General features: G+C 43.1%; 1 protein-coding gene across 1 annotated transcript in view; it reads left to right on the top strand.

The window, feature by feature from the left end:
• LOC124789696 (echinoderm microtubule-associated protein-like CG42247) overlaps positions 1–23,229 on the top strand; it is a 327,329-nt gene that overhangs the window by 294,484 nt on the left and 9,616 nt on the right. The gene's annotated exons all lie outside the window — the stretch shown is intronic.

The raw sequence follows: 23,229 nt of genomic DNA, 5'->3' as shown, positions 1-23,229 counted from the left end.
AGTGGCAGGAGGGCTGAAGGAGAAGGAAGAGGGATGAAAGAAAAGGAAAAGGAATTGTTTAGTTTAGGAAATGAGAGAGTTATGGAAAGTTTTTTCCAAGCTGTGGAAATTTTTTCCATAACTCTTCCCTTTCCCTAAACCTCCAGTCATTTCACTTCATTCCTCTTCCTGCTCCTTCAGCCATTTTGCCAGAAGGAGCAAATAGCTTCAAAAGTTTGCATATTTCCTTAACTTTCTTGGGTGTTTTCTCCTGGCACTGCTTGATGAGTAGATCTTCTATCTATCTATATTATATTTTCAAAAATAGGTTAGTTTCATTGATTTAGTTATGTATACATAGTACAACCAAAGGTTTTGATGAGTGAGTTTGTGAGTATGTGACATAAATGCCATAGGTTTTGACAATGTTAACTTAGAATGTTAAATATTTTTATGCTGCCAAGGGACCGTAGACTTTAGTATTTAACATAAATTTCAATTTGATACATCTACCCATTTCTGAAAAAAGGGGTCATAACAGACTGACTGACAGATGGACAACAAAGTGATCCTGTAAGGGTTCCATTTTTAAAAACTGAGGTACAGAACCTTAAAAGTGAACTTAGTAATGCTGACTGCAGCGGCGCATCCTTCAACTTGGTAGTTTTTAATCACTTAAAGGCTTTTGCTTTATAGCATAGGTTTATCACAAGTAAAACTGTATATCTGAATGTTTTAAGCCAACTTTAATGGTGTAGCAGATTTGTTAATGCAAGTGTATGTCTTGTTTCATGGCAGGTGCATTATCACTGAACTAACAGAGCACATGTTATTAATTTTTATTAAGTTCCAGTTCCCTATTATCACAGCAGACTCTTCCTTATATGTGTATCAAAAAGAAAATTCACTTGTGAAAACTATAAATTATGAGACCGAATTGCTACCCACAACTTTCCTTCAAAAGACAAAATTTTTAGTTTTGCCAATAGACACATAAAAAAAGAAACATGAAACAATCCAACTTTCTGAAATTATTTGTGCCTTCTGCAAGGAGGAAACAGAGATAGTTAGCAGAAGGTTAAAAAGAAAATGGTAGGTAACTCAGATACCTAGGTGACAGGTTGTAAAACCAAGGGGGACAAAGATGAAGAGAGATGACGATGATGATGTTTGGTTTGTGGGGCACTCAACTGTGCAGTTATCAGCCCCCATACAAAGTCCCAACCTTTGCTCAGTCCAATCTCGCCACTTTCATGAATGATGATGAAATGATTAGGAGAACACCCAGTCATCTCGAGGCAGGTGAAAATCCCTGACCCTGCTGGGAATCGAACCTGGGACCCCGTGCTCATGAAGTGAGAACGCGACCACGAGACCACGAGCTGCAGACATGAAGAGAGAGGCAACAGAGAGAGCAAGGAAATACATTAGTAAGCACTCTACCAGCTTCAGTCCTGAGATGAGGATGACACAGAGAGAAGCAACAATAAATTAAGTGAAACAGAAATCAAATAAACAATATAGTTCAGACCAAACAGGAAAAGGAGATATGGGAAAACAGTGAAAGAGAGGGGATGGAGAGTGAAATGGAGAGTCAAAAAGCAGTAAAGTAAACAGTAAGACACGATATAACATATAAATAACAAAGAAATAAAAAATAATGAAAAAAGTGATAATAATCTAATAAGAGAGGGTTGCAATAGTGTGTTAATGGAGGGTACGACCAGGAGGAGAATGTCAAGATATGCTATATGACCATTTCCAATATCAGGAGTTGAGGGAACTTGTATTGATTGTACAGAGCCAGATAACCGATGTGGTGCAGCAGAAACTCAGGCTTTAGTCTTGCTGTAGAGTAAGTTCAGCAACAGGGTACTAGGTGTTTCCAAGACAAACAGTTCATCCATGCCCATTCATGTACCAGTTTAGTAGTAATTCAAGATTAATCCACTGACTGTGAATTCTTTGACATCAGCTGTATTAGGTATCATTCTACTACCCAGTACTGACATGAAAATTTCTGCCAGGCTGAGACTCAGACAGATACCCCACTTGTCACAAGCAGTCATCGTAAAAACTTCGGACCAACCCAAACATCCAAGCATCATTAAATTATAGTTCATAGTTCAGTAGTGGTGTTTGCTGAACAAACACTGTGCAGAGTAAACACGTTAGTTGGTAAATAACACATATGATTTCACACTGCCTTTTATATTGTAGGATATACCAGTGTGTACACTCAGTCTCTACCTCTAAATCTACATCTACACACATACTCTGCAAGCCAGTGCATGGTGCATTGTGGAGGGTACCTTGTATTTCCTTTCCTGTCCCACTTGAAAATAAAGCAAGGGTGGCATTGGTGGCAGTAGAATCGATCTGCAGTCAGCTTCAAATTCTGCTTCTCTAAATTTTTTCAATAGTGTTCCATGAAAAGAACATCATCTGCCCTCCAAAGATTCCCACTTAACTTCACGAAGCATCACTGTAATACTCACATATTAATAGAGCTTACCAGTAACAAATCTAGAAGCCCACCTCTGAACTGCTTTAATGTCTTGCTTTATTCTGAGATGGTGAGGATCCCAAACACTCACACAGTACTTAAGAATATGTCACACTAGTGCTGCAAATAAGAAAAATGTATACTATACAAATCATAATCTATACATATATCAGGATATGGTATTCAGTCTTTCAGATCTGTGGAACATACTGTCACTAGACAAATAATTCAAAGTCAAAATTACAACATTACACCACTAAATTACAGAAATAATTACAGAGACAATGTAAATTACTAGAATTTATAAATTTTAAGCTAAGATCTATACAATAAAACCTTCAAAATCTTCAAAAGAGAAGAGAAAAAAATTTCGGAGCCTAAGTGTATGACTCAAAAAACTCACGATGATGCATACAGACCAGAAGAATATGCTCAATCATGAGCAAGAATCAATCAGCCACACAAACCAGAGTATTCAAGGATATATTGACTCATGAAAGAACATAATAATGGAAAAATATTAGGACCAGAGTTTTTGGTGTGGGGACCAACCCAAGAATCCAAACCATATTGGGTACAAACCAGCAAAAATGTTTTGACACAACAAAATGAATGAAACTCAAAAAAAAAAAAAAAAAGTGTGTGAAATCTTTGGTACTTAACTGTTAAGGTCATCAGCCCCTAAGCACACACTACTTAACCTAAATTATCCTAAGGACAAACACACACACCCATGCCCGAAGGAGGACTCGAACCTCCGCCGGGACCAGCCGCACAGTCCATGACTGCAGTGCCTTAGACTGCTCGGTGGAATGAAACTCATAATCATATCAATAAGTTCAGTTATATGCAAAAGGTAATTGTGAGAAGCTTCTAACTCCAATCAATGGCTGTATGCTCTTCTGAAGTACACACAGAGCTAAGCATGAGTTTGTCCACAACTCAAGTTCCAATCAGATACAATTGCAATATTCAGGGTAAATTCAGGTAAACAATCATAAATCGCTTTGAATGATGACATTATTCAGCAGCTTGAGACCCAAAATCAGTGTATGAAGGCAGATATGTATACATCTTATTATATTGTCCATACTAGTAAATATCTTCCACACTAACCTACATACATAAAGACCTAGAAGATTCACTTACAATTAATAAAAAAAATACATACTGATTTAAAGTTACACAATGATTGGGAAGTCAGTCCCCCAATAAAAAATAAATAAATAAAAATCTAAAAAGAACATGAATTTATGCTGAATGACACTGCCTTTAGCAGTCTTGGTTAACAATTCACAATTAACAGACACAACACACATTCCAGTCGACAGATGCTAGAGTACATTACCCAGCACCCACAATCTCTTGAAAGATCCAGCAGGATAAGGCCATGAAACCACGTGGGGAGTGGATCAGCCCACATCTTTCAACTTCCTCTGTAGAGTTATCATCACATGCTCCAGCAGATAGGTAATTTCCTGTCTAGCATTCACATCAAATCCTGAAACATTGTTTTGTGTACTAAATATGTTGTTCAATATCTCCTTTGCATCACACGAGATATGTTCTCCATGGTAATCAGTTATATGGGATTTATGTCAGGTGAAATTAAAGTGTTCACATAAGAGACATTAATAAATAAAGTTAAACACAATGAAAAGAATCGACTAATAAGTTAATACACACATATATGCTCAGATACTATCCCTAATCTTTACAGTACAAATTATGAATATTGTCCCATTTCAAAACTGTAAAAAGATCTACTTATTTAATCTCATGGCATATATGTATTAAATTCTAAAGTACAAGTCTATTACAGAACATGACTATATAGTGTGTCATAGATTTGAACTCATTCCACAGATAAGACAAAACTTTAAAAATCACATCATCTCACATACTAAATTCCAGACAAACAAAACACAGTTACATAGTCTTATGAATCTACAGACATATTTAAACTCAGTCAATGGATAAAACAGAACTCTAGAAATTGCATCATCTTATATACTAAATTTTTGACAATGGGAAAAAGAACAAACAACAGAAAATTAGATACTTATGGATCATGTCTATATGCCCTCAGTTCAGAGATACTGCATAATCCAAGCAACTTCTTAGATTTTGGACACACAAGTCTGTATCCATTAGGACGTGGATTTTCAAGAACTTCGAATGGTCCAATATAAATGTCAAAAAATTTCTTTATCTCGGATGTTAACACTTTAGATTTCTCTTTGGCGTTCACCAACATGAAATCTCCTACTTCAGATGTAGAAAATCTACCTTTGCCATCATGTCTCTGCTTTCTCCTATCCCCCTATTTTTTCATCATCTCCCTAACACATTCTTCCCTCCCTTGTGGTGACAGAATTTCCAGACTAGGGATCACTAAGCATCCATGTTCAGAGGTTTTGCCTTCTATACTAAACATTAAAAGCACCTGAGATTTTACCAATTTGCTTTGTTTACCTGTAGCTCGTCTTATCTCTACACATACAATAGGCTTTTCTACAAAATTTGTACTATACTGCATTTTGTCTCTAAATTGTTCAGATATACCACAAATCAGGCTACCTGTATCAATCAAACAGCTCCCTTCCCACTGATCAATCTTAATCATAATGTAAGGACATCCAGAATCTAAATTATCTCTGTTATTAGACACTTCATGTAAAAGATCACTTTCAGTTTCATCAAATGCTGATCTACACTGTTTTTGGAGGGTTTTATTAACTTTACTGGTAACATAGCATTACTTTGGTTACACATGTTGTTAGGTAAACATTGGACACACTTCATGGGTTCCATAACACAACCAACATCACTTATTTCAGAAGGAACGCAAAATATATTACTGTCGAAGTTACATTTCCTACTTAGATCTTCTTTCACTTCATTCCACCAATTTGGATACAGATTTTGACTAATCAAAGCTAACTTACTCCAGAATGCAAATTTATCTATGTTATCATCAATATGGCCCCAAACAAATTTCAAAAAACTTTCACCTTTATTCTCTAAGCTTACAGATAACCCACCTTTACTGTTTGGATCATCACTCTGCATGACATTAACAACAAACTATTTGACTGGACTGGTTTTCCATGAATCTCACTTACATCATCACATATATTACTTACCTTCTCTGTATTCACAAATAACTCTGAAATTTCATTATTCTTAAATTCCACAAATACCTGATACTCATCATTATCATCATATTCTCCCAAAATTACTTCATCAATAACATCACTAACATCACAAGTCTCATCTCCCCGATAGTCACACACCTTGCCTACATTCATTTGCAATAAGTCACCAATCTCAGACATACCAACCCCAGTCACTTCACAGCTCTCACTCACATCTGCATCAAAAATACCACCTAATTCAGATCCAATACAGCCACCACCTGTTTCACTTACATCAATCACAATGTCTTATAACCAAGAGAAGAAATCACCAGTGCCCATTACATCAAAATTCTCACTACTCTCACATTCTGGTTTGTAATTAGTATCTACATCATTGTAATTAAACAAAGTATTCCAAACATTATGATCAAAACATAAATGAGAAATCTGATGTTCCTTCTGATCAACATCAGATACCTGTGCTACATTAGTAGTACTATTATTATTGTCTAAATGTACGTGTAAATTGGGGGATCTGTACTTCTTGTGTTTCTTCGCCCAAAACCTGTGGACCTTCATTGAGGTGGACTGCCATTTCCCAAATAGTTGCCTCTATGATTGTTTCTCCTATTAAATTTCCCATAGTTATCCCAATTGTTCCTATTCTGCTGATGTTCAAAATTTCTGTGTCTCTTACCATTTTGACCCTGATTGTAGTTACCACCATCCTTCATTCTGCAGTTGTTTCTGTTGTGGCGTAACAAGCTAGTTACGCCACACTGAGAAGGGAGCCGAAAGGCACACGTACACACACGCCGACTGGCGTCAAGTCTGGAACAGGATACGTTATGACTGCTATAAAGAAAATACGTAGCTTTGGAATATACTTAACTTTTAATCACTCCTTGTGATACATCTCTCTTGACTATACAAATGAGACTCGTAAGATACATGCACTGTTACAATTGGCGCCTTGCTAGGTCATAGCCATGGACTTAGCAGAAGGCTATTCTAACTGTCTCTCGGCAAATGAGAGGAAGGCTTCGTCCGTATTGTCGCTAGCAATGTCGTCCGTACAACTGGGGCGAGTGCTAGTCCGTATCTCGAGACCTGCCTTGTGGTGGCGCTCGGTCTGCGATCACACAGTGGCAACACGCGGGTCCGACATGTACTAAATGGACCGCGGCCGATTTAAGCTACCACCTAGCAAGTGTGGTGTCTGGCGGTGACACCACATTCCTCCCCCGCAAATCGGCGAACGGTCGTGTTATAAGGCTTCCGCCCTCCGTGGGGAGGACCCCATGTTGACGTATGCGATGAGGTGGGGAGCCTAACAACAGGCGAGGCTGTGCCACCCACACCCAGCCATTCGGTCTGAGGGGAGCTAGGAAACGCCTGAAAACCTAGTCCAGGGTGCACGTCAACATGCGGTGTATGCGCCCGTAAAGAGACAGGAGGGGCCGAAGGGTCGACCTCCATTGCGTCGGGGTACCCGACGTGCGAAGACGCCATGTGGACCGGAGCGGGCAAGAGGTCCATGGCGGAGGACAGCTGGTCACGGGCAGCGATCGGCGGCGCGTGACCCAGGGAGGCGCCTGGCGGCTGCAGCGAAGCATCGAATGCGGGCGGCGCCTGCGGGAGAACAGGCGGCAGCGGCGGCGGCGGTGGCGGCGGCCGCAGCGGCGCGTCGCCATGGGGCAAAATGGAAGGCATCGTCGGTAAGGCGTCGGTGAGGCGAGCCAGTAGATGGGTCCCCAGGGCGCTGACCGGACGGCACCGTCGCTGAAAACAGACGGGGAGCGGCAGAACCCGGGCGACGACAGAGGCGCAGCTGATTGAGATGCCGACGCACCTCACCAGAGGCCCCTAGAACCAAATACATCGCGCGGCCGAGGCAGCGAAGAATGCGCCCTGCGAGCCAACGCCGTGAACCTCGATAGTTACGATAAAATACAATGTCGCCAGGAGCAAAAGCAGGAGTCTGCCACTGCACAGGAACCTGATGCGGCGGATGCAGCAAAGACATCAAGGTTCGATGAGGACGACCGTGGAGCAACTCAGCCGGCGAGCGACCATCTCGGGGCTGAGAGCGATACGAAGACAAAAAGAGCAACAACGCGTCCTCCCGAGAATGCGACTCTTTCAACTTCAACATCTGGGACTTGAAAGTCCGGACCAGTCGTTCAGCGGCACCATTTGACTGAGGCGAAAATGGCGTGGATGTCAGATGTTGAATACCATTGGCCTTGCAGAATGACTGAAATTCTGCGGACATGAATTGTGGGCCATTGTCGGAAACAATAGTCTGCGGAAGACCTTCAATGCAAAAGATAGCAGACAACGCTTGGATGGTGGCAGATGACGTCGTGGAAGACATGCGGACAACAAAAGGAAAATTACTGAAGGCATCTACCAGAACCAACCATTGAGCATTCCAGAACGGACCAGCAAAATCAATGTGCAAGCATTGCCAAGGGGAAGTGGCTTTTGGCCATGCAAAGACTTTCCGTGGCGGTGCGGATTGTTGTTCGGCACACACCATGCAAGAAGAACACATTTCCGTAATCGCAGCATCGAGTCCGAACCAAGTACAGTGCTGACGAGCAAGTTGTTTCGTTCGCACTATACCCCAATGTCCTTGGTGAAGAAGCCGTAAAACAGAGGACTGTAACGAACGTGGTACCACTACTCTGGACTGATCATTATCAGAACGCAACAACAAAACACCACGTCGTACAAAAAGTCTCTCCTTGTGAGCAAAAAAGCAGTGAACCAACGGATCCTCGATCCGAGACTTTGACAAGGGCCATTGCGTAGCAACAAAACGCAAAACGGTAGCAAGGACAGGGTCAGCAGCTGTGGCTGTAGCTACACGGCGAAAATCAATCGGAAACGATTCGACCACTTCATCGGTTTCCGAATCAATGAACATGCAAGCAAGTTCGGAAGAATCGAATGCTCTATCCTCAGCAACAGGCAAACGGGACAACACATCAGCGTTTCCGTGCTTAGCAGTGGACCGATACAAGATATCGTAGCGGTACTGCTAGAGGAAAATAGACCTGCGAATGAATTTCTGCGCTGTACGCGGAGGTACAGGCTTGTTCGGATGAAAAAGCAACGTCAAAGGTTTGTGGTCAGTGATGATGGTAAAGTGACGACCATACAAGAAATCATGGAACTTAGTAACACCAAACACGAGAGCCAAAGCTTCTTTCTCTATCTGTGAATAATTTCTTTGCGCAGACGAGAGCAATTCGGACGCAAAGGCAATAGGGCGATCATGCAAGCCAACTTTGTGCACAAGCACAGCACCAATCCCGAAATCCGATGCATCTACCATCAACAAAAGGGGTTTCTGGGGATCGAAAGGCATGAGGCAAGTATGAGAAAGCAACGCTGATTTCAACTGGCGAAAGGCGCGTCCGCATTCCGTCGTCCAGACGAACGGAACACCTGTACGGCGTAAGCGATGAAGCGGAGCTGAAATGAAAGAGGCATTGCGCTCATTCACTCACACCTTGTGATGCTAAACCGTTGAATGTTCTTGCGACCTCATCACGCAATGCTTGAGGAACATTGCGCGCTCTGAAAAATTTCTGTTGTGCGTTTACTTTCAGTTCCAAATGTGCTGCATAGTTTGTAGCGCAACCAAGGCCCGGTGAAAAAATGTCTGCAAATTCGTCACATAAGCCGAGAAACACTGTCTGAAGGCACAGTCTGAATCACTGATAGGACCTGATTTACAATAGACATGTTAAACAACTGAAATAAATCTAAACCAAACAAGTTCACTGCAGAAGAAGAACGAAGAACGTAAAAGGACACAAGTTTTGTTTGTCCCTTGTATGTTGCAAGAAGGGTGCACTGACCGAACACAGGGATCTGCTGTCCTGAATAACTTTTTAACTGAACTTTTGCAGCACGCAACGGAGGTTTGCCCAGTTGTTTGTACGTGTCGTGATTGAGCAATGAAACTGCAGCTCCGGTATCGAGCTGGAATGGAATGACTTTGCCATTAAAGTCCAAATCTACAAAAAGTTTATTGTCCTGCTGACGACAAGAGCGACTGTCTCGTGCAATTTGAACAGACACTGGTACAGAATCACTTGCTAAGCGACGTGATTTCCGGCGACGTCGACGCACACTTTTTGTGGGATGAACACAGTCACTGTTAGAGAAAGTGGCACTGGACGGGGTGGAAGTAATGACATGAATGTCCATGGGCGAAGGTCCACGAGCCTGAGTGTCCTTGGTTCGATTCCGCCGCGAAGCAAAGGGCCTGGAATGGTTGTGATTGTCTGATCTGAGCTTTTTCTGGCAAACACTTTGAACATGTCCCTTCCTATTGCAGAAAAAGCAAATAGCTTGGCGTGACGGGCAATGTTCACGCGAATGTCTAGTAGCACACCGCGGGCATGATTTCACTGCATTTGTGGGCTGGCGTGGCACACCTGGTTTAGAGCGCGGCGGCAGCTGCGTCGAAGTGAGCGAGGGCAGGTTACCGGGCCGCGCAGCGCGTCCAGCGGGCCGGTTAATGTTACACACGGCTGGCGAAGTTTCAAAAGATTCCTGAGCACAGTCAAGTGTGTCTTGTCTATCCAATATGTCTATCACTTGTTGAAGGGAGGGATTAACTAGTTTCAAAATTTGCTCCCGTATGCGAACATCAGAAACGTTCTGTGCAATTGCATCACGCACCATTGTATCTGAATAAGAAAGGCCACAGTCACAGTCAAAGGCACAGGCCCTAGTAAGTCCTTGCTACCCACTCCCTATTAGTTTGACCGGCCGTACGTTTTGTACGAAAGAAAGTATACCCTTTTGCAACTACATTAACTGTTTCTTTGAAATAGGCATCTAAAGCCGACAAAATTTCCTCGTAGGACAGAGTTGCTACGTCGCGTCGGGGAAACAATTTCACTATCACACGGTAGGTGGACACACCGACACAAGAAAGCAAAAACGGCTGCCGCTCATTACCTTGAATTCTGTAGGCGGCTAGATGAAAGCCAAACTGTCGGGACCATTCTGGCCACGATTCTTGCGCTGGATCGTAGTGCCTAAAAGGCGGTGCAACTGCGAGTTGTGGTTGCAGTAGCGGTGAAGCGGTGGCTGCCGCATCGGTTTGAATGGCACGTTGACCCTGGACGAGCTGTCCAAGGGCATCCAATAACGCCTGCGTCTGCTGATTCTGCAAGCGATACAATTCGGACAGTACATCTGGCGAACCCATGACACAAGTAAATGTAAGCAATCAGAAAGAACACTTCTCTCGTCGCCAATCTGTTGTGGCGTAACAAGCTAGTTACGCCACACTGAGAAGGGAGCCGAAAGGCACGCGTACACACACGCCGACTGGCGTCAAGTCTGGAACAGGATACGTTATGACTGCTATAAAGAAAATACGTAGCTTTGGAATATACTTAACTTTTAATCACTCCTTGTGATACATCTCTCTTGACTATACAAATGAGACTCGTAAGATACATGCACTGTTACAATTGGCGCCTTGCTAGGTCGTAGCCATGGACTTAGCAGAAGGCTATTCTAACTGTCTCTCGGCAAATGAGAGGAAGGCTTCGTCCGTATTGTCGCTAGCAATGTCGTCCGTACAACTGGGGCGAGTGCTAGTCCGTATCTCGAGACCTGCCTTGTGGTGGCGCTCGGTCTGCGATCACACAGTGGCGACACGCGGGTCCGACATGTACTAAATGGACTGCGGCTGATTTAAGCTACCACCTAGCAAGTGTGGTGTCTGGCGGTGACACCACAGTTACCATTGTGATCTCTATCTTTTGATTGTTATGGTACATATTTCTTTCTACTGCCCTATCCAGCCTGTCTACATATCACAAAAATTGTTCTAGGCAATTGTCAGTTCCATGCACTAAATCCCACTGCAACCTTTCTGGTAATCTACTTTTTAGTGCATCAGTTAATGTCATTTCATCAAATGGCCCGTTAAGGTGTGCTAATTCCTGAAGTTGATTCTTATAAAATTATTTCAGTGTACCATCCCTATTCCTATACCTTGGACCCTTCAGAATTTCACTTTTAATTCTCCCTTGTTCAGCTTCTGACCAAAATTTATTTTAAAAACTTTTATCGACACTTTGATATGTCTCCCACTGACTTAAATTTAGATTTGCTCATGACAGAGTTTCGCCTTCAAGACATCTTTTAACAAGTTTAATCTTTTGGTTATCACTCATACCTGACACAAAACTATCTCTACAGTGGTGTAGAAACCCACTGATGTTAAGTGTCTGATGGAAAACTCTTGATTGGAATGTGAACCATGCAATACCATTGTTTGAATAAAGATTTTTGTGAATACAATTTTCCTGAACTATTGAATTTTTTTGATTTAAAACATTTACATAAGTTAGCATATTGTTTTCGACATTTAAAATGCTTTGATCTAAACCACTAAAGTTCTGTTCCATTCTTTCTGCTATGGCTTTCTGTTCAACTCTGATGTCATCAACATTCTTCACTTGTTGTGCCAACTGGGCCACAAACTAATTTTCCAAAACAATAAATTTATTCTCTAATACATTGACTTTTTCATTCACACTTTTTAATCCTTCTGACAATTCATTTGTCAATTCAGTATTGTGCCTTGTCCATTTTATCGCTGTTTTCAGATCATATTTCTATTAATTTGTCATTGACTGCACGAAATTTGCTATTGTTGTCCATCTTCATTTCCTTCAATTTTCATTGTTTCTTTGCTAACTACACGTTCAAACATGTCTACACTGGGTCCTACAGCTTTCATTTCATCACTACTACCCTAATCTCTATTTATTTCACTAGCAATCACATGAGTCCACCAAGTAAAATTAATTTCAAAAATGATTTGCACCTATCTTTTCTGATGTCCTTCATTGTAGTTGTCAAGTCCTCTTTCAATTCATCCAGTCCGTCATTGTTGATATCACATGACATTCTCATAACTGTTGATATGGCTTTGTTGGGCAGACCTCTCTCTCTCTCTCTCTCTCTCTCTCTAGAAATGACACACATAACTGTTCTTTCTTCTTTCGCAACAGACAAACTTTATCAGTCAACAAATCCCGGCTGAGCCCCCACTTGTAATCTCACCCTCCCACACATCACTATTAAAATTCTCTGTTTTTGCACAAATTTTGAAAGCTTCAAGAGGTGTAAGATATGCAAAAGAGAAACTTTTTACTTATCTTCATTATCTCATTGTTGTTGATACCTCAAAGTCTTGTGTAGGGGTACATTCTTGCAGCTGAAATTTCGATTTTGTAGGTTCTTGATGACTAAATAACTGATGAAGATTTGCCTGTATCATTCTCGAATTTTATTTGTCACATCTTTCAACATCACACTGCTTTTACATTTACCACATTCAAAAGAAAAAAAATCAATAATTACATAGTTGGTGATAAACTTAGAAAATGTCTACTTCCATCAGAGCCATGCCCATCACTACTTACACTCTGTCATACTCATAATTTGCAAAGAGTTTACAAAGCAAAAGAGTTTACAAACTTTCTTCACCAAAGAAGAATCTTTGCTAAAATATATCATTAGTTTATAAATCAATCTAGAAATAAATTAAATAATTAGTGTTTGATTGTGCAATTAATAATATGAATTTTAAGTATACCAGAAAGTTCGTAATTTCAAATATTTTTAAAAGAAGAGTAATTTTAACTGTTAGTACATATCGGATGTAGCACAGTAATTTCTTTTTTATACACTTTAGCCTGAAATATAATACATCTTATACAAAACCATATGACTTTTTTTTTTTTTTTTTTTTTTTTTAATGAAACACCTCGGATAAATTTAACATATGCAAGAATCGACAGTTTTGTCAGATTTTATCTTGTCCCCATATTTTCATGCATGGGATCCAGTGACTTCTTTTCCTTTCCTTAGGTGAAAAAAAACATTGTATGGCAGGCATCTCCAGAATGATGACAAAGTGATTTTTATTTCCTGAACATCCAAAATGCAGACTTCTACCTAGGCATCCATTGATGGGAGAAATGTGTCAGAGTGAAGGGTGAATATGTAGAGGAGGACTAATGTCATCATCACCAAGTTTTGAGGTCATGGTCACAACCGTTCCCCCTCCCCAATGGGGCTCACAGTTCTTTCGTGAGTTCATGCTTGATGCACACAAGGGCCCCAAGCCCCAAGCTACTGCAGCCCATTCTTCCTTCCCTGGTTGCACTTCCTTCACTGTGCTCCTTCCTCCATATCCTTGTTCCTTCTCTGCCTCTGCTGCCCCCTCACTCCCCTCTCCATGTTCTGATTTATGTTGACCTGGCTACCCCCCTTGTTCCCTGTATTCCTTGCAATGTTGTTCCTCTTGCCTCTTCTCTTTAATATTTTTCAGTGTTTTGGTCCCCACTTGGGTCTGACATCCACTTCCATGTCTACAGTGTGGATTCCTCTCCCCCCCCCCCCCCCCCCTCCACCCTCTTCCTTCCCCTCTGTTGCCCCCCTCCACCCCACTAGGTCACCAGCACATGTGGTAGTCCATGTGGTAGTGCTGTTATGTAGTCATTTGGCTGAACCTCTGACAACACAGAGATCACACAACTGATAACTGAGCTGTTACCTCCCCATGTATGCCGAGGAATGGTTGCTTGTCACACTGGAGCATCAGAACTCACCGCAATGGATGCCATGCCAGGCAGCCCTTGCTGTGGTTGGGCGGCACATATGGGGAGAGTCCCTGACTGGAGTGAGTGGTATCAGGGCAGATGCTTGGCACATTCAGCACATCAAGCTGCAAGAACTTTGCTGTTCTCAAATTGCCATCTCTCTGAGTGGTAAATGTTAATTGAACACTGCTTTATATGACCCTCCAGCCTTCCCTTCCCTGGCTACACCCTGGGAGGAGGGCCAGGCTCACAATCTTGGGGTGAAACTTTCCCTGCTAGTTGGTCTGTACTAGGAAGGATGGGAACACATTCACTGCCATAGTCTCTCAGTAAGATGCAGTCAGGCTCCCTGTTGATCAAAGCTTATTCTGGGGCCCACTCTGCAGCTCTTCATGCTTGTGACTGTCTTGGCAATGCCCCAGTGTCCATTACCCCTCACCAATCACTGAATATGGTCCAGGGAGAGATTTTTCATCAGGACCTCACCCTGCAAACAGATGAGAAACCCAACGTTAATTTGGAGTGATGCAGCATTCCCTTTGTTCAATGCATGCAGAAGGATCATAAAGACAACTGCAGCATAACCAGCACCTTCATTCTGGCTTTTGAGAGAAATACCCTCCCAGAGAAGGTCAAGGTCATGTGTGACTGATGTAATGGGAAGATATATGTCCTGCCATCCTTGAGGTGCTTGGGTTTTGGGCATGTGTCTTCCCACTGTATGGCAGACCCTTCGTGTGGTGACTGTGGACACCCACTCCATGAATAAAGCTCCTGTTTTCTGCCACTTGTCTGTCTAAATTGTCATGACCACCACTTTACATGTTTGCCAGATTGCCCAAATTACAAGGGAGAAATGAAGATCCAAGAGTAAAAGTCCCTGGACCACCTATCTTACACTGAGACTTGCCATAAATGTGACCGACTCCATCCAGTGTCAGTTTCTTCAACTTTTGCCTCTGTTACATCTTTCCCCCTCCTCCCTCTTCCTTACCCCAGCCCCATCCCCCCCCCCCTCCTTCCCTGTCCCACCTCCAGTTCCCATGCCCTCCCCTCCAGGTGATACTCCCCTCCCCAGCCAAAAAAGTGCACCCCCCCCCCCTTCTTCAGCATCCACCAATTATGGGGCTCCCCCTTGGGTTCCCTCCCCCAGTGTGTCTCAGGCTGGAAGCCTGCTACCACAGCTCGACTGCAAGACACATGTCTGTGGGCCCCAATGACACTCACTCTCTTTTGGTCCTGGATCTTGCAGGAGCCTGCTCATCCTCTGTGCCCTGCTCTCCTCATCCTGTGAATGAGAAGAAGAAGAAACACAAGCCCAGGACAGGGCCTCCCTGGTGCCCGCGAAGCAGGCATCTCCCCCCTCACAACCTAAGCCTGACCTGTTATTTATGGATGTCACACCATCCCCATCCGTGACGACCACTGAGTGAGTGACATGACTTCCCCTTGGCTTCTTTATGTCTAACCTGGACTCTCATCACATGCTAAGCCAGTGGAAATGCAACGGATATTATCACCACCTACTAAAAGTGCAGTACCTTATTTCCTCTTATTCTGCATTCTGTCTTGCTTTTCAAGAAACACAATTCTGTGATGACCACTTTCCAACATTTTGTGTTGTCAGGCATTCTGTCGGAACCAAGCTGGCCCCAGCATAGCATCTGGAGGTGTCTGCACTTTGGTTTGCACCAATATCATTAGTGACTGGATCCCCCTTCATACCAACCTGGAAGCAATAGCGGTACAAGTGTGAACAACCCCAGCAATCATCATTTGCAATGTCTACCTCCTTCCAGGTAGGCAGTAGGCAACTTCCTTATACTGAACTGCCTACATTAATACAGCACCTCCCACTCCCATATCTCCCCCCTCGAGAACTTCAATGCCCACCACCCCCTGTGGGGGACTGCAACTTCAATGGGTAGGGGTCTTCTAATTGATCACTTAGTACAGACTTCCTCCTCAATGACAAATCCTACCAACTTCAGTGCCACTCATTGCACCTTTTCTGCTATTGATCTCATGATCTCCTCCCCTGCTCTCGTGGCTTCCCTACATTGGTTGACCAATGTAATCTCTGTGACAGTGACCACTTTATGGTGATTCCCCTTTGGCAACCGGCAGAGCCCATGTTGGGCATTCCACAGAGCCAGTAGACCTATATATATGTCTGCTGTTCACTTCAGTACCTTGCTCTCAGACTGCATTGATACAGTTGTGCAAGACGGCTCTGCCACTATCCTTCAGGTCATTTGTACTGCTTTCCCCCTAACCATAGGTCATCCTCATCATTGACCAAGGATGTCACAGTCACTGTACAGGACCACATACAGGTGCTGCATTGATTTAAACAATACCCTCCAAAGATCAACCTTGCTGCTTTTAAGCGTGTTTGTGCTAAGGCCCACAACTTTGTTAAGCAGGGTAAAAAGGAATGCTGGGAGCCATATGTTTCCTCCCTGGGGACATATGCCTCTGCATTGCAGGTTTGTACCAAGCTCTGTAGCCTTCTGGGCTGCCAGTGACAATCAACTGTCCAAAGTCTTATCCTATAGTGTGCTCTGTGTAGTGGTCCATTGATACTTGCAGAATAGCTTGCGACACACTTTGTGACAGCATCAGTATCTTCTTCATATCCTGCTACCTTCTTCTGACAGAAATGATGAGTTGAAGAAACCCCTCTCTGTTTCAACTCCCACCAAGCTGAAGCCTATAATGAATCATTCACTGAATGGGAATTTGTGCTGACTCTTACCTCTTGACAGACACATCCCCAGGCCTAGATTCCATCCACAACCAGATAATCCAACACTTGGACATTACCCAGAGGCAACATCTACTCAGGGTCTTCAACTGTATTTGGCTCACAGATGCCTTCCCCTTGCAGTGGTGAGACAGCCTGGGAAGAACCCAACGCCTTGCAACAGCTACTGACCGTTTAGCCTGACCAACATACTTTGTAAATTGCATGAGAGGATGGTTAGCTTCTGATTATGTTGGGGCCTTTTGTCTCCATGTCAGTGTGGCTTCCAGGAAAGACGATCTACAACTGACCATTTACTCATATTAGAAACAGCAATCCAACAGGCTTTTACCAACTGGCTTGGCACCTTCACATTTTAGTTGCTCTCCATGACTGGGGCTTTTGTGGCCCCCTTACAGTTTTTATCCATGATTTTTATCACATCAACTCTTTTGTGTTCGTGTTGGTACCTCATTCAGCACCCCTTGGACCCAGGAAAATGGTATTCCACAGGGTTGCGTGTTAAGTGTAACACTCTTTCTCATCGATCAATGGGCCTGTACCTTCCACCGAGTCTCTGGTTACCCCGGCATTGTAAGTTGATGATTTCTGCATCTGGTGCCACGCCCCCTCAGTAGTGTCTGCTGAAAGTCAGCTCCAAGGTGCCATCTGATGGTATCTGTGTGGCCATTTCCTGTGGCGTCTAGTTTTCTCCCTCAAAAATGTGGTTTATGCATTTTTGCTGTAGACCTACAGTACACCCAGATCCAGAACTTTATTTAGGTGACTAGCACCTAGATTTTGTAGCACAATTCTGTTTCTTGGACCTCCTTTTTGATAAAAAGCTGACATGGCTGCCCCATATTCATCAACTGAGGACTACTTAATGCTGAAGCTTAATGCTCTCCATCTCCTGGCCCCCACATCTTGGGGTGCAGATCATGCTACTCTTCTTCATCTTTACCATGCTCTGGTTTCATCCAGACTAGATTATGGTTGTCAGGTTTAGTATCACCTTGATAAGCTGAATAGGAAATACCCTGGAACAGATGGTTAACCATCGTCTGGTCTGGCTTTTAGAGACCTGGTAACTGCTTACCTGTTCTCAGTGTGGATTCTGAAAATTTCAGTCCATGGTCGATGACCTGACCCTCTTCAAAGTGGCTATTCTGCAGGCTTTCCTCCATCAGCATCATTGTATCAGCATATTCTTTGACATCAATAAGGCACACAATACTACTTGGAGACACTGTATTCTCGTACAACTGCATCAATGGGGCTTTCATGGCCACCCCCCCCATTTTCATTCTGTCTTTCCTGTCTCATTGGTTTTTTCGGACCCAAGTTGATCACATACTGTCTGATCGATTTGAGTGGGAGAATGTTGTCCCCAGGGCAGTGTTTTAAGTGTTACCCTCTTTTGCCATAGCCATTAGCAGTATAACATCTATGGTAAGGAGTCCAGTATGGTGCTCCTTATTTGTGGACGACTTTGCTGTTTTCTGTTCCTCTTCCAATGTTGCAATGGTGAGCCATCAGTTGCAATTTACAGTGTGGCAGTTAGAGGAGTGGGCTGCAAAAATGGGTTTTCATTTTTCTGCCAATAAGTGTGTGTGTGTGTTCATTTTAATCATTCTTGTCATCCTTTTAATTTGCCTGCCTTGCATATGGGGGGACACTATCCTACATTTTAGAGACCCAGTGCAGTTTCTGGGCCTCATTTTTTACTCCAGATTGTCATGGTTGCCACAACTGCAAGACTTTAAAGCCAGAATCCTGAAGTCACTGAACATCCTCAAGTGCCTCAGCTACAGGTCTTGGGGAGCAGACAGGGTGCATCTCCTCCAATTTTATAGGGCTTCTGTGCACTCACGGCTGGACTATGGGTGCATGGTGTATCGGTCAGTGACGCCCTCTAAATTGTGGATCCTTGATGCTGTCCACCATGCGGGGATTCAACCAGTCATGGGTGCTTATCAGACCAGTCCCATTCCCAGTCTCTGTGCTGAGGTTGGGGAACCACGACTCACCATCTGGTGGCAGCTCCTCCTGATGCACCAGGTGTGTAAGTTTCTTGCAGCTCCAACCTCGTAAGCTTACCATATTGTTGCTCATCTGCCTCTGGACCATCTTTTTTCCCACTTTTCCCACCGTACCTGAGCCGTGATGCCATTTGGGATCAGTGTGCAACATGTGCTGGAGTCTCTCAATGTGGAGCCCATATGGCCCCAAATCCAGGGTTTTAACTGCCTGCCACCCTGGTTACTGCAAAGGCCCAGAGTGATTTTAGATTTGGTATGGTACAAGAGAGATTGCACACCTGCTTCCATTTTTAATGCAACATTTTCTGCCATTTTATCTGAGCACATGACTATGTAGCTGTTTTTACGGATGGGTCAAAACAGGGGGAGTTCGTTAGTTGCTCTGTTGTTTTTCCAGATTGTGTCCTCAAAGTCTGACTGCCTCAATTGTTTACTGTCTTTGATGCAGAATTGTCTGCAATCTTGCGGGCACTGGAGCAGATGAGACACTCTTACCATCCTAAATTTCTTGTCTGTTCCAATTCACTAAGTGCCCTTCACTCACTGCAACATTTTTATCCAGCAGATAAAATAGTCCAGACCATCCAGGATGCTCTCCAACTATGATGACTGGGTGAGGAGTTGGCTTTCTGCTGGGTTCCAGGCCACATCAGCATTGCTGGGAATAAAACGGCAAATCTCGTAGCCAAGGCAGCGTGTCTCAATCTGCAAGCATTTTGCTGTGCCATTCCCCTGCACACACACACCTCACTATTGAGCTCACGAGTCACGTATTGGTGGGAGGATAGGTGGCTGTAAATGACTGACAATAACCTCTGTTTAGTCAAGCCCACAATGTGTGTGTGGTGTACTTCCTTCCAGCCACATATACGGGATGAGGTTCTCCTCACTCAGCTTTGGATAGGCCACAGTCCTATGCTGCATGGCTTCCTGCTCTGGTGAGAGGACCCTCCAATGTGGGGTACTTGTGGCATCCAGGTCAATGTGCACTACATTTTATTGGATTGCATTTTATTTTCTGAGCAGCGGGCCGCAGCTGACTTGCCGGTGGATCTGCCATCTCTTTTAGGAAATACTCAAATGAATGTGGTTAAAGTTTTAAAGTTTTGTGACTTGTCCAATATTTTCACCAAGATTTTAGGGAGAGGGTCTTAATTTGTTCACAGTGTGACTGGGTCACCCATATTTTATGTAAGTGTCCAGCCAGTGACAATTTCCTGTGGAATCCTTGACACTCCTTTCTCGCTTTCCTTACGTTTTATTTTCGTATACAGCAGTTTTCATCTTTTCCCAATTTCTTTGCCTGTATGCTTAAATTTTACTAAAATTGTCCACATTCATTTTTTTTAATGTGTGTCAGGGCACTGATGACCTTGACGTTGAGCATCAGTAAGCCCCAACACACACACACACACACACACACACACACACACACACACACACACACACACACACACACACACACACACACACACAGTACTCTGAAACTGCTTAAACCTGTTCATCATTATGGGGTGTGTCAGGCTATCAGAACCTTTCCCACTAGTCCCATCAACAGCCTCCTCACAGAAGTGGGGATTCCCCCTCTGCAAATATGATGGAGCCAGCTCCTGGTTTCTTACATAATTGTCATTCGACAATTCCCTGACCATCCTGTGTACCCCATCCTCTATGCAAATGAGGGATGTTTCCCTCCGGCTGGTTGCAATGCATCTCACTTCTCTCTGTCAGGATCTCCATCTCCAGACGCTAGAAAGTGCCCCTCATATTTCGTCCCACACTCCTCTTGGATGGTGCCTCGACCATGGATTAGGACTGACCTGCTCCAGGATCCTAAGGTCTATGTCATCCTTATGATTTAGTGGTGTCTTTTACATTCCATCTTTCAGGAGTTCCAGGGTGCTACCATCTTCTACACTGATGGTTCTAAAATGATAGATAAGATAGGATATGCTTTTACATCTCCTACTGGCATGGAACACCATTCACTGCCAGGATCATGTAGTGTGTTCACAGCAGAGCTGCAACCTATTAACAGGGCCCCCCATTTTGTTACACAGGCCTCCCTCCACAGTGTTTTAATATGTACCAACTCAATGAGAAGCGAGCAGGCTATAGACTGATGTTACTGGCTGCCATTGGTCTCTGCTATCCATGACCTTCTTTCTGTCCTTGGTCATGCTGCCTGCTCAGTTGTCTTTGTCTGAGTCCCAAGTCAGGGAATGAACTGGCTGAGCATTTGGCTAGAGAAGCAGATACTTTCTTCCCACTCCCTTTCATGATCCCAAATGTAGATATGCGGATTCACATCAAATTTCTTTTTGTCCAAAAGTGAAATGACATCTGGTGCACTACTGATGTCAGTAATAAACTCCACACAATCAAGGAGACTACTGCAGTTTGACATTCTTCCTTCCCCTCCTCCCAGAAGGAGTCCACTGTCTTATGCTATCTATGCATTTGTCATCTAGGCTCACCCCTTTTTCTCTTGTATAATGAGCCACCCCCATAATGTAGTTGTGGAGCCAGACTGACAGTATCCCATATATTGGTGGAATGTCCCCTCCTTTTGGCCATTTGCACATAGTATGATCTTCCAAATTCCTTGACTTTAACGTCAGCGAATGATTCACAGATGGCAGAACTGGTCCTCAGTTTCCTTTGTGAAAGTGGTTTTTGTTTTCAGTTACAAGGTTTTCCTTTTCTCCTGGAGCAGGTGCAGGGTGTTTGCAGTTGGGACCTCCCCTCATGTTTTGTGGGTGTGGGACCCATGACCACTCCCCCGTGCAAAGACCACTGTTTTATGCCTCTATTTTTCCAGTTTTTAGATTTTATCTATCCTTTTATGCCTTCTGCTGAGTCTGCTTTTAGCTTCCTTGTTTTATAGTTTGAGCCCTCTGACTTGATCCGTTCACTTTTCCTGGACATCTCTATTTTTCACACATGACTTTTGAATTGCAGGGCTGATGTTCTCGCTGTTTAATCCCATAACCCTCGCCCCGCCCCCCCCCCCCCCCCCCCTCCCCATCAATCAATCAATGAATCAGTTGAGGTCACAGCCTGATTTTTGTATAATTAAAGCTTTATGACTGTCCATGGTACCTGTCAGCTGAGGAGCCCTACTTTAAGGATCTTGTGAATGAACAGAGCAAGCTGAGTTTCGACAGCTGATGCTTAAAACTCTATGTTGTCATACAGACAAGTTTTCCACCATTCAAAAGGATCAAATGAAACACAAAATATGTTCCATAATCCACCAGCAAAATTTCAATAAGTAACATATATCTTACGAGTCTGCTTATTGACTCAAATGCTGTGTGTTCTACCATTGATGTGTGATCCTCCATATTTGCTGCAACATATTTATCTATTTATTTTTCATTCTTTGATCACTTTTTGTAGTGTATTGGGTATGTCAATCATTTGTTACAGAGTGTCTGGTATTTATGTAAAAAGCATAAATTGTATGCAATTTTTCAGGCATTGTGACAAAACTACAAAGATGTTAAGTTTACACTGCACAAAATGGTGACTGCATTGTCTTACCACCCTTCCAATGAACTGAAGTCTGCCACTTACTTTACCTATGACTGAGCCCAGATAATCATTCCATTTTATAGCTGCACAAATTGACTGATTCCAACTGTGACTCATTAATATTGTTAACATACTAGAATACCTCATTTCTGTATTTTCTGATTCTGAACATCTAATTTCCATAATTCCAAAAATGCTGCATCATCCTAGTATCCTTGGTCCATAGTTTTCTAGGAATCATGTGAGAAAAGTACGAGTTGGGTTTCACATGACTGATGTGAATCCATGCTGGTTGGCATGGAGATGGTCACTCTTCTTGACAGAACTGAATGTTTGTGTTTAGCTGGTTTGGTAGTTTCTTATCATTTTTGTTAAGCAGAAGTATCTTCATATACTTCCTAACTTTCCTTCACCACTGGTGATCCATGATTCTAAAACCACCTTGTGACCTCGATTTCCTCATTCACCATGTCAAAATGTTAGGAAATGTTTCTTTCTGGCAGATTCATGAACTGGATGCCTAAATGATTGTTCAAGGTAATTTTTGGAAAACGTGTTTAAGTAGTGTAAAAGTATGTCTGCCTGTTCTCATTGCAAATACAAGCCTTTAGCTGGTATTTTAAAT

The sequence above is a fragment of the Schistocerca piceifrons genome, chromosome 3, assembly GCF_021461385.2.
Source record: "Schistocerca piceifrons isolate TAMUIC-IGC-003096 chromosome 3, iqSchPice1.1, whole genome shotgun sequence".
Lineage (NCBI taxonomy): Eukaryota > Metazoa > Arthropoda > Insecta > Orthoptera > Acrididae > Schistocerca > Schistocerca piceifrons.
This window is presented reverse-complemented; position numbering and strand designations above follow the sequence as displayed.